The sequence below is a fragment of the Trichosurus vulpecula genome, chromosome 3 (genome assembly GCF_011100635.1).
Source record: "Trichosurus vulpecula isolate mTriVul1 chromosome 3, mTriVul1.pri, whole genome shotgun sequence".
NCBI lineage: Eukaryota > Metazoa > Chordata > Mammalia > Diprotodontia > Phalangeridae > Trichosurus > Trichosurus vulpecula.
In genome coordinates, this window is record NC_050575.1 from 156,173,257 (window position 1) to 156,188,403 (window position 15,147).

A 15,147-nucleotide genomic window follows, 5' to 3' on the forward strand; every position below is an offset into this window, starting at 1 on the left:
GGGGGGGGGGGGGGGGGGGGGGGGGGGGGGGGGGTGGGGGGGGGGGGGGGGGGGGGGGGGGGGGGGGGGGGGGGGGAGTGGGCTTTCAAACAGCTACTCAGAGTCTTCTTACCAACACTTTCAATGAGTGTACCCCAAAGACAAAAAAAAATGCCAACCTCAGAGCTCTTAGACATACCCAGTTCAGGGCCCTGAGGGCTCAGAGCCTACTTAGCAAAAAGGTGTGGGGCCTGGGGCCTCATATCTAGTTAGTGAAAGGGTATGGGCCTGCCTCTAATCAGGCCTCTCTTTGTTGACCCCACCTGAGGCCTAGTCAATGGGTGGAAAACATCTTTCACTTACACATTGGCCTAACAAGCTATTGAAGAATTTTGTATGAATTTAACATATTTTTGAGCAGCCTTTGAGGGTATGTTTTGATCCACAGAATCAAATCCTTTTCTCTGGGGTGGCTGAGCAAGGTGGTAAGCAATACATTTTGGTGTTTCAAAGATCTATAATTTCATTGGTGTGGGTTCTTCTCTTCACGGATACAGATTGTAATCTATCTATAACTTAGTATATGGTCTTCAATCAATCCATGGATGGATCAACAAAGAGTTATTAAGGGCCTGCTGTAGATAAAAATACAAAAAAGGAGATGGTCTCTGAAGAGCTTAAATTCTACTTAGGGAATACAATAAAAACTCCTTACCCTGTGGCTGACATGATGATGAAATGCTTCCAAATGAGCTGGAGGAGGGTCCCACTGCTAGTCACCAACCCTGTCCTTGAAGCCTTTGTATCGTGTCCAAACCTACTAGAGTATGCAATCTGCTGGTACAGCCTTTGGGAACCCCAAACCCTACATGTAAGGATACCAGAGGGAGACCTTAGTGGAGGTTTTTTGTTGTTGTTTGTTTTGTTTTGTTTTCGGGAATCAATAACAATAAATCCTGAGGGATCTCATGTGCTCCTGAGTCAACTGTGTGATTGTGAAGGTGTGATCTGCTATAGAAAGTTGCCTGCAAGAGTCTGCTAGTTCCCTTCTCATATTTCCATCAAAGATATCGTCCATATACATCTAGATCATTCTCACTGTTTATAGGCATTAGAAGGTAGATTATGGGTGAGTAGTTGCTGATATCGTTTTCATTGTATTTTGGGATAATAATATCCTATGTGGTTTTTTTTCTTTTCAGGCTTTTGGCATCCTCCTCTTTGAGTCATCATGAAAATTGATTGTAAGGCATAAAACATGGAGGCCTAGATCTCCATCAGCCTGATAGGTTGTACGTTGGATAGAGTGCCGGGTTTGGAGTCAGGAAGACCTGAGTTCAAATTCGACCTCAGACACTAGCTGTGTAACCCTACTAGGCAAGACACTTAACCTCTGTTTGCCTCAATTTCTTCAACACTAGGGTGTTTGTGAGAATCAAATGAGATAATATTGGTAAAGTGCCTGGCACATAGTAGGCACTATAAAATGCTCATTTCCTCCCTCTTCCTCCCTACCTAAGTAATTTATCATCAATATAGAGGATGTGTTGCTCAGAGTCCAAATAAAAAGGATACTCCATAGATAGGGCCTATTGTCTAGATTAGCAGTATCAAACTCAAACAGAAATGTGGGCCACTAATCTGTACATAAGGATACCTGCAAACTGTGTTTAATTATAATGGGGGCAGGGGGCAGCTAGGTGGCGCAGTGAGTAGAGCACCAGCCTTGAAGTCAAGAGGACTTGAGTTCAAATCTGACCTCAGACATTTGACACACTCACTAGCTATGTGACCTTGGGCAAGTCACTTAACCCCAATTGCCCTGCCTTCACCCCTCCAAAAAAAAATATAATGGAGGCAGTTAGGTGGAACAGTGGATAGAGTGCCAGGCTTGGATTTAGGAAGACTTGAGTTCAAATCTGGCCTATATGACCACTGGGCAAGTCACTTAACCTCTCTTTGCCTCAGTTTCCTCTTGTGTAGAAATGAGGGTAATAATAGCACCTACCTTCCAAGGTTGCTATGGTATAAATGAGATATAATTATAAAGCACTTAGCACAGGGTCTGGCACATAGTATGTGCTATATAAATACTATTATTGTTTTATTATTATTTATTTATTATTATTGTATTTTTATTTAATTTGTTAAATATTTCCCAGTTACATTTTAATCTGGTTCAGGCCGCAGTTGGGAACTTTGTGAGCCCTTGTGGTTGTTGTTTGGCCTTCGTTGTCAAAATGGACCATGACTTCAGAAAGATGATGCCGTGACTTGAAAGTAAATCGAATTTAAGTGAGGGAGGGCTGTGCAAAGTCACTGGCCTCACTTTCTCCTCTGGAGTCATCTGGGTCCAGTGGCTAGATACAGATCAGGAGAGCTAGAGATAGCCCCGCTGTGAGCCCTAGGATGATTTTGGTCTGGTCTAGACCATGACATCCAGTTGGACGGGCAGCCTTTTGAGTTAGACTATCTATATATCTGTTTTTCTAAAATATCTTTCAGTGATGTCATTTGCTTTTTATTGTCATTTCTAGAAATATCCCCCTCTCTCAAATCAAATTCTCCCTTGTAAAAGAATAAAATTAAGTGAAAGCGTCTGAGCTTTTCTAACAATGCATAAAATATTCAGTACACATTTGTTCATTCATGTCCTCAACAAGCATTTAAGAGGCACGTACTTTGGTACTTTGAGCTAGACCCTTATATCTATCTAGATCTGGCGAGACAGTACTGCAGATGGGAAATCAGCTGGGCCTAGAACTGAATAAAAACCAGAGAAAAGGTATTGGGGAAACTGCACAGATGCTTTCAAGGATCTCAAATGATTCCCTGAAATACGAAATTATCTTGATAATACCAATGGTCAACATGTGGCTGCAAATCATGGCATACCACAATCTACAAAGATCAGACTTTCAGGCGACTTGAGATGTAATGGAGAGGTGAATGGTGGATGTGAGTGCCAAATCCTTTTCAATGTCTTTTCCTTCTTTAACCAGGCTGGAAGAGGTGGGCATGGGGAGGGGGAATGAATCCTGAAGCTTGCAATTCACAGATTCTTATAACTTTTACATTGTTTTGCTATGTTTTTGTTGCCTTGCTCTTGCAATAAATCATATGGTTACTAAGAAAAGAGTAAGTGTTCAAATCCTCCGAACAAGGGAGGTGGGGAAAGCATTTATTGAAAGAGAGGTTGCCAAATGCAGGACTTGGAGGGGCATAGGGGTCCATAAAAGGGAAGTATGGGGGATTTCCTACTCTGGTAATTCTTCAGCATATTCCCAGTTATACCTCTAAGTCAAGGTTTTTTAACCTGGAGTCCATGAACTTGAGGTTTTTTGTCTTTTTAAAAAAAATATTTTGATAACTGCGTTTTGGTAAAATTGGTTTCCTTGGTGATCCTTTGTATTTAATTTTATCTACCAAATAAAAAATTTTCTTTTTTATTTTAAAATATTCTTTATTCTTAAAAATTTTATGGTTTTTTCAATGAACATTTATTTCTTCTCCCCTCTACCAATTGAACAACAAAGAAAGTAAAAATAAATAAAACTTTTGTAACAAATACGTATAGAGAAGCACAGCAAATTCCTGAATTGGCTATATCCAAAAATGAATGTCGTACTCTATGTATTGATTGCATCACCTTGCCATGAAGAGGTAGAAAAACATCATTTTCAAAAGGGTCTGGGGATGTCACCAAGGTGGCCAAAAGGGTCCTGGATACAAAAAAGGTTGAAAATCTTTGCTGGGGTCTTATCATATAGCTTCAGGCTCAGAAGAACATGGCCTGGAGGGTGGTGGGAAATAGGTTACTTGTGGTCAAGTCATTTCAGATCACCATCTGATGAACAGTGAGGGAGACTGTTATCATTAGGAAAAGTTTGAACTGATGCACTGACTGCTCTAAAAAAATCACTGGAGTGGCCCAAGGGTAGAACCCATTGGTGGTAAGATTATGTACTATACCCCAACTCGTTATTAATTAAGTAATAACCCATTACAATTTGTAAATTGCAGAAAGCAAGAGAGGGAGCCAGATGTGGGCAATATCACCTAGCATCATGATGTTGTTGTTCATTGTTTCTGTTGTGCCTGTCTCTTCCTGACACCATTTGGGGTTTTCTTGGCAAAGATACTGGAGTGATTTGCCATTTCCTTCTCCCACTCATTTGACAGATAAGGAAACTGAGGCAAACAGGGTTAATTGACTTGCCCAGGGTCACACAACTAGTGTCTGAGGTTGGATTTGAACACAGGTCCTCCTGACTCCAGGCCAGGCATTCTAGCCATTGTGACACCTAGGGATTATGATACCTGTCACGTTAATAATTCTTTTTTTTTTTGGTAGAAGAAGAAACAGAGAGCAAGACCACAGCCTCATAGCTGCCTGATCCCATTAACTTCTTAGGTTCTCAGTAACCTCTCCACTCTCTGCTGCCTAGAAAGACCAGCATAGAATTCAGGACCATGCTCCCTAGTCACTGCTGCAGCTGCTTGAAGGGAATGGCACAAAATCATGACCTGGGGCACCTAGCCCCTCTGGTTTCTTGAAAGGACCAAAGTGGAATGGCTAACCAGGGCACCTCATTTTGGCTGAAACTCACAAAGTTGCCAAAGGGGCAAACCATAAAGTCACCCTTCCAAAATGAAAGCTCCTCCTCCTTCTTGCACAGCCTCCTGCCAACCGGAACCCATGCTAAGCAAGAGTAGGAGGTGTTAATAAACCCTTCATATCCGAAAAGAACAGAGGCTTGCCATGTAGCAAGACTCAGGGCTAATGACTAATTTGAGTCCTGTCCTGGTGACCAGAAAAATGTTAAAAAGCCCTAGAGCAAGGTCTGGAGAAGTAACTCCTACCCCTCCAGGGCAGGTCCTCTATCAAGGATTTCAGGGAGGACATAGAAAGGTATGATAGAAGACCATCTAATTTAGTCCTCTCATTTTACAGATGACAGAAAAGTCCAGAGTTAATTTGCTCAACGTCATATGGGGAATAAACAGCAGACTTGGGATTCACACCCAGGTCCTCTAAGTCCATAACCAGTAGACAGTGCATTGACACGTGATGATGTACATGGCTTAAGACCTACGCTGCTGGAGTGATTATTCACATCAATGAACTCCTGAAGTATTGGTAAGAAACATCATTATCATCATATCACTGACTTGCATTGCTTTGGGATTTATGTAGTTATTGAGTCATTACAGTCAGGGCTGACTCTTCATGACCCCATTTTGGGTTTTCTTGGCAATGATACTAAAGTGGTTTGCCATTTCCTTCTCTAGCTCATTTTAAGGATAAGGAAACAAAGGCAAACAGGGTTAAGTGACTTGTCCAGGGTCATTCAGGTAGCAAGTGCCTGAGGCTGATGAAGTTAGGGCACTATATGTTTTAAGGGGTTTTTGAGACCCTAAAATACCAACACACCAGGTCCTGCTAGAATTCTACTCAAGCCTTCTCACAGCCAAAGTAAAACAAAGATTCAAACAAAGATGAAACTTATATATAAAAAGATTGTGGAAGGGATCCAGGGTGGTCCTGAGGTGATGGGAGGAGGGGTTTTGGGAGGTCCTTGAGGAAGAGTCTAAGGAGGAGCTTGATGGGACTGGGGTGAGGTCAGACTCCAGGAACCAAGAGAAGGGATTAAGGGTGGGAAGTAGCTGAAGGCTACCTGAAGATGATCAGACTATAGAGTGCTAGGCTAGTTTAAGGGTAACAGATTTGGGCATAGACATTTTGATAGGATCAAGGGTGGAAGCTAGCCAGAAAATAGAGGGCTAAGCTATGTAAAGAGTAACCTAGAGTTTGGGCCTAGCCATAATGAAAGGCTTATGGCCTCAGGTAAATGCCTCATCTAGTGGGAAGATTAACCCCATCAATGCTAGATTTGAACTTAAATGAAGAAGACTTGACTTCCAGACCAGCACACTAACCACTCTAACCACTGAGCTGCCTAGCTTTAAGGGATCAGAAAAGAGAAATGGGAAAAAGAGAATCAGAAAAGCATTGTTGTTGAGTCAGTTAGTTGTTTCTGACTCCTCCTGACCCCATTTGGGATTTTCTTGGCAAAGATACTGGAGTGATTTGCCATTTCCTTTTCCAAGCTAATTTTACAAATGAGGAAACTGTAAATAACTAAGTAACTGTGTAAGTAAGAAAACTAGTATCTGAGGCTGGATTTGGACTCAGGTCCTCCTGACTCCTGTCTGGCTGGTTATTCAGTCGGCGGCATGTTTTGGTGATTCAAATATTCTGGTTAACAGAGCATTAGTACATAGAAAAGACACAGATGAGTTTTTCTCAAAGCATTAGAATAGAATGAAGGACACTAAGAATGAAAACTTAACTGGTTAAAAACCCCCACCCCCACCCTGGCCCTGGGGGCAGAGGAGGTACCTCAGGCTTGGCCGAGCCCCAGGGCTCTCTTTCTGAAAATCCCCTCTCACTGGACCAGGGGCTGTGTTTACATCACAGACTGATCTTGGTATTCTGGATTCCCAAGAGCGGAAAATATTAGCTCTGAGGCAAATGGTTGGGAGGAGGTCTTCATTCAGTATCTCCAACTGCCAGGGTGAGGTCCATGATGATAACATCTATCCAGAGCACGTCTGTTTCCTCCCCGATTTTCCTTCTCCTCCCCCACCTCTTATCCCTTTGGCTTCTCTCACCCTTTATTAAGCAGCCTGTATCCTAAATGTGTTTTTTTTTTAAACTTTCCATATGGCCTGAGGATGGCACATTTCTGGGCATTCCAGGGGCAGCTCATTACTCAGCCATAAGTACAAATATATGTATTGCCAACCACAGATCGTGAGGAATGGGAGTAAAGAGAGATAGGAACAAAATGATACAGGGAGAGACAGAGACACAAGGAAAGTGAAAGAGAACAAGGAGAGACATGAAATAGAGACTTCTTATGGAGTGAATCTGGTAGGAGTCGTCCCTCACGGTCGCCTTCTTTTCATCTTCTGTTGACCCTTCCACTCCCATCTCCGTCCCCACACCCCAAAGCTTCCTTCAGTAAGGTGGGAAGACTTTTAGAGGCATCCAGGGGCACAACAGACAGAGCCCATGTTGTTGTTTAGCCTTCATTCTTGCGTGCCATGGCACGCAAGTGAGGGTGGGCTGCGCAAAGCCACCAGCCTCACTTTCTCTTCCTGACTAAGGGAAGTCACCCTCACCTCTTTCGAAATGCTTTGCAAATTGTAAATGCTGTACAAATATTATTATTACTGTTGTCTTTTGCATTTCAGAAAGATGTCAGTGATCTGCCCCTTTGTGAAAGTAACTTCTCAATAGTGAATCTCATTTCTGCTTTCCCTGAACTGGAGACATTCTTGGAGATTAGGTTGAAAAGAAAAGAAGATTCCTTTCTGGCTCAAGGGCCCTCTCCATGGTCTCTCCCTCCATTCTAAACCCACCCCACCCCACCCCACTCCACTTCATACACACACACACACACACACACACACACACACACACACACACACACTTTCTCAGTTTTTTGGCCGAAAAACCTCAAAGAATTGTCTCTATGTCTCTGCTCATATCAGCCCCCATGACTGGAATAAGCTCTCTCCTATTTGCCCTCCATCCCCAAGTCTCCATCTGCTGAAGTCCCTTCCTCCCTTTAAAGCCCAACTCAAATGCTATCTCCACCATGTAGGCATCTCTACCTTGATTTCCCCCACTGCTGAGTGGAAGTGATCTTTTCCTTCCCCATTATTTAATTTTATTTTTTATCAACTATTTGTGTACTTCTCCTTCCCAAATTAGATTTGTAAACTTCTTGAGAGCAGGGCCTTTGTTTTATCTTTTATCCTCAATGCCTTGGACAGGTCTTGCACATAGTAGGTACTTAATAAATGTATGTGGAATTGAATTGCCCTGGAAAGCTGCTGCCTGGCTCTCAATATTTTATCCAGTACTTTTAGATGCTTACTATGTGCCTAAGGAGAGACAGTGTATAATATAGCATAAGAAGGGCTGGCCTTGCAGCCAGTAAGATATGGGTTTAAGTCATGCCTCTCATACCTCTTGTCTGAGTGACCTTTGAATAATCATTTAATCTCTCATTGTCCCCAGACAACTCTTTAGGACTATAAATTGCAAGTTAAGTGCTGACCTGCAATGTAGAACTCCCCAAGTTCCCTATACCAATCAATTCATAGTTCCAATGGAGAAAAATGTGCCTAGCACTGTGTGTGATGTTGTAGTGATACAGACAATTAAGATGTTGCCCCTATCCTCAAAGATCATGCAATCTTGCTGAGAAAATGAGATTTACCTACTGGAGTCATTTAGAAATTAGTACATAATATAATCAGATGCTAAATGGCATAAGACTCAGGACCAGAATGTGTAGTTCGTAAAACAAGGCCTGCAAGTAGTCAGTAAGAGAAATCAACCCAGACTCAGATCTTGGTCCTTCCTTCTAGGAGTGGTGCAATAGGACAGTGTCTCCCCTTCCTCCCCATATCCCAAACCTGGAAACCCCTCCTCTGAGTTCCAATCCCACTTTGTTTATACCTCTAATATGCACTTAGGATCACAGATTTTGAGATGGAAGGGGCTTGAGAGGTTATCTATGATCTAGTCTAACACCATTTAACAGATAGGGAAATTGAAACCCAGATTAAGGGATTTCCTGAAGGTCACACAAATTGAACTGAGGTCTTCCAACTCCAAATCCTTTCCACTACATCACATTGACTCTCTTTCTGCAATAGGAGATCATAGAATGTTACCATTGAAAGGGACCTTAAAGATAAATTTCTGAACATATCTGCTCCTTTCTACTAGATTGTGAGCACTTTAAGGGCAAATGACTGTTTCTTCTCTGTATCCTCTATTGTACCAGTACCTTGCACCAGTACATACTCAGCAAATTTTAAATAATGGAATGAAGAAAGAAATGTTAGTCCTCCCAGAGGAGAAGAGGACTAAGCCACAAAGGACAAAGTGACCCCAATTTGAGATTGCTGACCACCAAGAGAAGAGTTATGCTTATCAATCTAGAGAAAAAAATAAAATTGACAAAAGAGGAGAAGCCCCTTCAGTCAGGATGAAAGACACACCAGGAAAACCAACAGCCCCTGCACAACTGGCTTTGAACACCATCTTCAGTGGATAGCTCAAATCCAGCTTCAGACACTTACTGGCTGCATGACCCTGGGCAAGTCATTTAACCTCCATCTGCCTCAATTTCCTAAACTGTACAATGGGGATAATAATAGGATCTATCTTCTTATTGTTGTTCATCCTTCATTTTCAAAAAGGACCGATGACATCATGGGATGATGTGTTGACTCAAGCTTGAATTGGATTTAAGTGAGGCAGAGTTGCACAGAGGTCAGCCTCACTCTCTCTTCCAGAGTCAGCCAAGTCCAACAGCAAGACAAAAGTCAGAATGGCTGGTGATTTTCAATGCCTGATCAAGCTTTAAATGTTCTACAGTATCTGGAACATAGTAGGTGTTTTATAAATGTTTGTTTCCTACTGTTGTGCTATAAAAAAATGATGAGCAGGACGCTTTCAGAACAACCAGGGAAGACTTACATGAACTGATGCAAAGACAAATGAGCAGAACCAAGAGAACATTGTACACAGTAACAGCCATATTGGCCAATGATTAGCTGTGAATGACTTAGCTTTTCCCAGCAATACAATGATCCAAGACAATTCTGAAGGACTTATGATGAAAAATGCTATCCAACTTCAGAGAAAGAACCGATGGAGTCTGAATGAAGATTGAGGAATATTTTTTGAATTTTCTTTATTATTTTTGGAGTTTGGGAGGTTTTTTTGGGGGAAGGGGTCTGTTTTGTTTTATAACCGTGGCTAATATGGAAATATTTTGCACAACTACGCATGTATAATCTGTATCAAACTGCTTGCCTTCTCAAGGAGGGGGAGGACATGGATGGAGAGAATTTAGAACTCACAAATGTTTAAAAAAAATTGTTTTCATGTAATTGAGAAAAAAAAATGAAAAAAATGCTTATTCCCTGCCCTTCCCAACCACAAGGACTGCCTATTCATGTCCATCCCACCTTTCCATATGCCTCTGAACGCTAGCTATGTTTCCTGCCCCGCGGGCTTCTAAACCTTGCCCTTTCCCCACAACCTCTTAGCAGTTAACCAAGACAGTGGATTCTGCAAAATCCCTGAGATGGACAGGAGGTACCCACCCCACCCCACCCCACCCCTCCGAGGATTCATTGTAGAACATTGGGAAGGCATGGATGCGAACCTGGTCATGCAAACTTCCTGGTCTTAGCAAAAGAAAGGACAAAGGTGGGCAGGTGGGGGCAGGAGGGGGTGTTTTTGGTAACCTCAGGGCGCAAGGGGCTTTACTGGTGATCTAGGGGCATCGAGGTGCGCAGCACGTACTCCTCCTGGCTCTGCACACAGCTCCTCAGCTGCCCGCGTGCTTTAGAATCTGCGCTCAGTAACAGAGTTCTGAGAAATCTGCACCCGCGACCAAACCTGAGCTCAGAGTCGGTGTGTCAGCACAACCCTAGGGCGTTGTGCAGGTACAGGGCCTTGGGCGGAGAGGAGGAGGAGGGAAAAGGGGCGGGTCTTTGCGCTCGCTCTCCTGGTCCGTTCCCTATAAATAAGAAGATACAATTCTGCCCTCCAATACATCTTACTTCCGTTCATTCTCCTGCGAGAACTGCGTGCCTTGACATCTGCCTGCCAGCCATGGACCCCAAGTGTGACTGCGAGAACGGTAAGGCACTCCTGGGTTCTGGAGACAACCCACAGGCCAGGGACAGCTCAGTCTTGGTTTGGGTACAGGATGAGGAGAAAAGAAGTCGTAATCGGGGAAAGGAGTTTGATTTTGTTTTAAAATGAAGTGCTAGAAAACTTTTCGTCCTTTCTCCTTCACTTTTTGGAATTAAAGCTAGAAACCACAAATATGCTTAAAAGTCATGGCCCCAGGGTTCGGATAGATGAGAAGTGCTGTTTTGAACCAAGGACAGGCTTTAAGGTTCCGTCTAAACAGGGGCTCCCTGAGGAAAACGGCAAGTAACGTGACAGATTTCTTGCCATGGAGAACAATTAAGATGAGGGTTTGGGGCTCTGTGGGACCTACTCCTAAGTTTGTGTAGGGAGATGGTCTTTTTGCTGACTTTCTTCCATTCTCCTTTTCTCTCAAGGTGCCTCTTGTACCTGTTCAGGCTCCTGCAAATGCAAGTCATGCCAATGTACCTCCTGCAAGAAGAGTAAGTGTTTGCAGGGTGAGGGTGGGGGGAGAAGGGAGAAAGACTTTTCATGGACTGAACTAAATAGACCTTGCCCCATCAGAGAGATTCCTGTGTAGCCCTGGGTTGAGGAGAGAGGGTCAGGGAGGAAAGGAGATCCATCCATGGGATCATTTTCTAGTGGTACAAAGTCCCCTAAATGTTCTATGAGGTACCTAGTAAACTGACTTTCGTCTCTTGCTTCTGAAACCCATCAACATCCCTGGGGCTAGACCCTGCCAGACTCTCAGGTCAGGGCCCTTCACATTCATCTCCTATCTTTCCTTTTCAGCTTGCTGCTCCTGCTGCCCAGAAGGATGTGCCAAATGTGCCCAGAACTGTGTCAGCAAGGCCCCCCAGACTGGGAGTTGCAGCTGCTGCCAATAACATCCCCATTTCCCTTTGCCTGTAAATAGAAGTTGTGCAGATCTGAATTTTCACACAGCATGGATGTGCTTTCTACTGTTTTTCTACAAAATTTGTGAATTAAACTTCATAAACTTGATAAATACCTTTACGTTTCTTGCCCTCTTTGTCTATTTGGAGAATTAATTCGCCGACAGCTTACAAACTCTTTTTCCCCAACTCAAACCTGTATGATGGCTTGTAGGATAAGTATTATCCTCATTTAACAATTGAGTAAACAGTTCTAGAGAGGATAAATGGATTACCCACAATTGAGTATACAGAGAATTCAGTGAGGGAATAGATAGGAACGTGGCTCTGCCCTGGAGGTTTGGGAAAGGGGAAATGACCTTCTTGCTTAGGGATATAGAAAGGCTGGATTTACCAGTCTTAATAGAAAGCAGGATACCAAGGCTCTTTTGGTGATCTTGGGGTTGGACTAGTGGTCTGGGGATGAGCGGTAGATAGCACAGTCAGGGCTAATGCTGTCCAGCTAGTTGTGGGGACTAAGTTTCCCAAGACCACTGTTCTTATACCACATTACATCTCTATAACAGGACTATGTCAGAAATAAAGACCTAATCTTTGTGGGTAAAAAGTTTATGATACCTTGATAGAGATGGGATCTTCTAGTTGTCGGATATAGATTGATTAAAAGGCCCTCATGTTTGGTTCAGCTTATCCAGGGTCCCACAGCTAATGGGTACCAGAAATGAGATTTCAACCTAGCTACCAATGACTCCAGCATCAGCAACATGGTCTGCCACACCGTCTCCTCTAACAACGTTGAAATTGGAACTTATTAAAGCAGAAAGTTTTTCTTCCTACAGTTTTCTCAAAGAGTGCTTTCTATGGACGTCGGGGAAGAGGGGGGTGGGGCAGCTAGGTGGCACAGTGAGTAGAGCACTGGCCCTGGAGTCAGGAGGACCTGAGTTCAAATGCGGCCTCAGACACTTGAGCTGTGTGACCTTGGGCAAGTCACTTCACCCCAATTGCCCTGCCAAAAACAAACAAAAAAGAGTACTTTCTATTATTTAATTTTGCATGCAAGGTATTTGCAGATAATAGGAACTTGGGGCAAGAGATGGGTAACCATGCAAAGGGTGATATTTTGGAGGATTCCAAAGAATATTATCTGAGAAAGAGGCTATTGCTATGGTACTCATCCATTCTGCTATAACTAAAATATAAAATACAAATTCCCTCTCCTTACAAACCTTCAAGTAGAGGCTGAATGGCCATTTGTTGGGTATGTTATAGGGGGGATTCTTTGGGTTGCTGAAGTTCTTTCCAACTCTTAAATTCTGTGATTCTTTGAATTACATTTGGTAGTGACATATTCCTTTTTTTCTCTTACTTTAAAAAATCAGTATTTTATTTTCTCCCAGTTACATGTAAAAACAATTTTTAACATTCATTTAAAAATTTTGAGTTCCAGATTCTCTCCCTTCCTCCTTCTCCACCCCCGCCTCCCCTCATTAAGAAGGCAAGCAATTCAATATAGGTTATACATGTGTAGTCATGCAAAACATCACCATAATAGTCATGTTGTGAAAGAAAACAGACAAAAAAGCCCTCAAGAAAAATAAAGTTAAAAAAAAGTATGCTTCAATCTGTATTCAGACACCACCAGTACTTTCTGAGGGGATAGATAGCATTTTTCATAAGTCCTTGTATTGCTTAGAATTGCTAAGTCACTCACAGCTGATCATCTTACAGTCTTGCTGTTACTTTGTACACAGTGCATTTCACTTTGCATCAGCCCATGCAAGTCTTTCCAGGTTGTTCTGAAAGCATCCTGCTCATCATTTCTTATAGTACAAAAATATTACAGGTTTTTATGCAAAAAATACTAATTATAAGTTTATTATTCATTATAACAGGACTTATATTAAGCAATAAAAGAATAATTTAATTATTTGGATTTGGATTTGCTTCCTGCATTTGTATAATCAAACTTAATTCTTTTCAAAATGTAATTTCAGACTGGTCTTCCAGGTTAGCTCATATTACTATAATACGGTTTTATTTTGTTTCCAAGGAACTGCCTTCATTATCTTAAACAAAAAAATCCTCAAGCCCTGGAATTTTACTGAAAGGCCATTTCCAGTGACCTAATATTAACACCAAAAAAAGCACATCCAGATCTTTGGTTGAGTTAAAATAGTGTAACTAACTAGAACTTGCCATAAGAAAATGCTCATTTTAAAAGCTCTAAATAGGGAACAAATCACCCCAAACTCATCAAGGTCAAAAGAGTACAACCTAAGGCACCTCAGAATCATAGATGCCATTATCATCTTTGGTAAAGCACTAAAGACCAATAATGAATGAATGATTTGTCTTTGGAATGTGAAGATGAAAGCTTCATGGTCTAAAAATGCTCATCGCAACCAAGGTAGAATTAGAATCTGTAGGATTTTAGAGTTGGAAGGAGCTCATTTTATAGGTGAGGAAAATGAGCCTTAGAGATGTGATTTATTTCTTATAAAAATCAGTCATGTTTTTCAAAACAGGAATTAAAAAAGAATGAAATATTAGTTCACTCTTTCCATTTATAAAGGAAGAAAAAGTCAGAGAGAAGTGACTTGCCCAAACAGTGATGAAGTTGGTGTCAGGTAACCTGGGTTTAGAATCTTGGTTCTGCCACTTGCTACCTGTGTGACCTTCGACAAGTCATTTATGGGCCCCAGTTTCTCTACTCATAAAATGAAGAGGGTGGACTAGATTAGACATCAGAGTTTACCTCCAGCTCTAAAACAATGATTCTTGGTCCTAGCTGGGATCCTAGGTAGTCAGTGGGAGAGCCGAGAGTAGAATCTAATCATTAGTTCAGTGTAAATTAAGATGATGAGATTCACAGATCTAGAACTGGAAGGGACCCTAGGGGTCTATTAAGTTCAACTCTCTCATTTTTCACATGAGGAAACTGAAGCCCAGTGAGGTTGTGACTTAGGATCAGACAGCTAACAAGTGTCTGAAGTAGGTCAAACGCATTGGTAACTTGACTTACAGTCAAGCCTGATCCAGGTCAAGCTGCTATGGGAAGGAGTGAATGTGGAGACCAGGGTTTCAATCTCTGACTGGGACTTACCTATGTCATCTTAGGGAAGTTATTTTACCTCTCTGGGCCTCAGGCCAGAGACCTGCTGATCACTAAAGTCCTTTTTGGCTCTAGGCCCTATAAGATGGTCTCTTGTCTTTGAGATGGAAGCTGGTGCTCCTCTCTTCTAAATCTACATGTTAGGACTCCTTGTGGTATCCCTGCCCTGGGCTGGTGTCAGCCAGCACAATTGGCCAGCCGGTCCAGGCTTCCAGATTTTTACTAGCCACTCTCCCCACTTCACAAGACAGAGCCTGTAGAGAATCTTTTCAAGTCCTACACATTCTTGCCTACATTTAATTGGGCTAATGGAGAAGCACAAACTAAAGTTATGTTTGCTTATTAGGTGGAAGGGATGAGGCCAAGGAAGACATAATTAAAGCCAACAGTTGACCCTCAGGCTCAAT

General features: G+C 42.3%; 1 long non-coding RNA gene across 1 annotated transcript; it reads left to right on the forward strand.

The window, feature by feature from the left end:
- Nucleotides 1-10,609: 10,609 nt before the first annotated feature.
- On the forward strand, nucleotides 10,610-11,749 carry LOC118844058. Its single transcript, XR_005009957.1, has 3 exons — nucleotides 10,610-10,718; nucleotides 11,149-11,214; nucleotides 11,525-11,749. It is a non-coding gene; the product is annotated as an uncharacterized LOC118844058 (long non-coding RNA).
- Nucleotides 11,750-15,147: the final 3,398 nt, after the last annotated feature.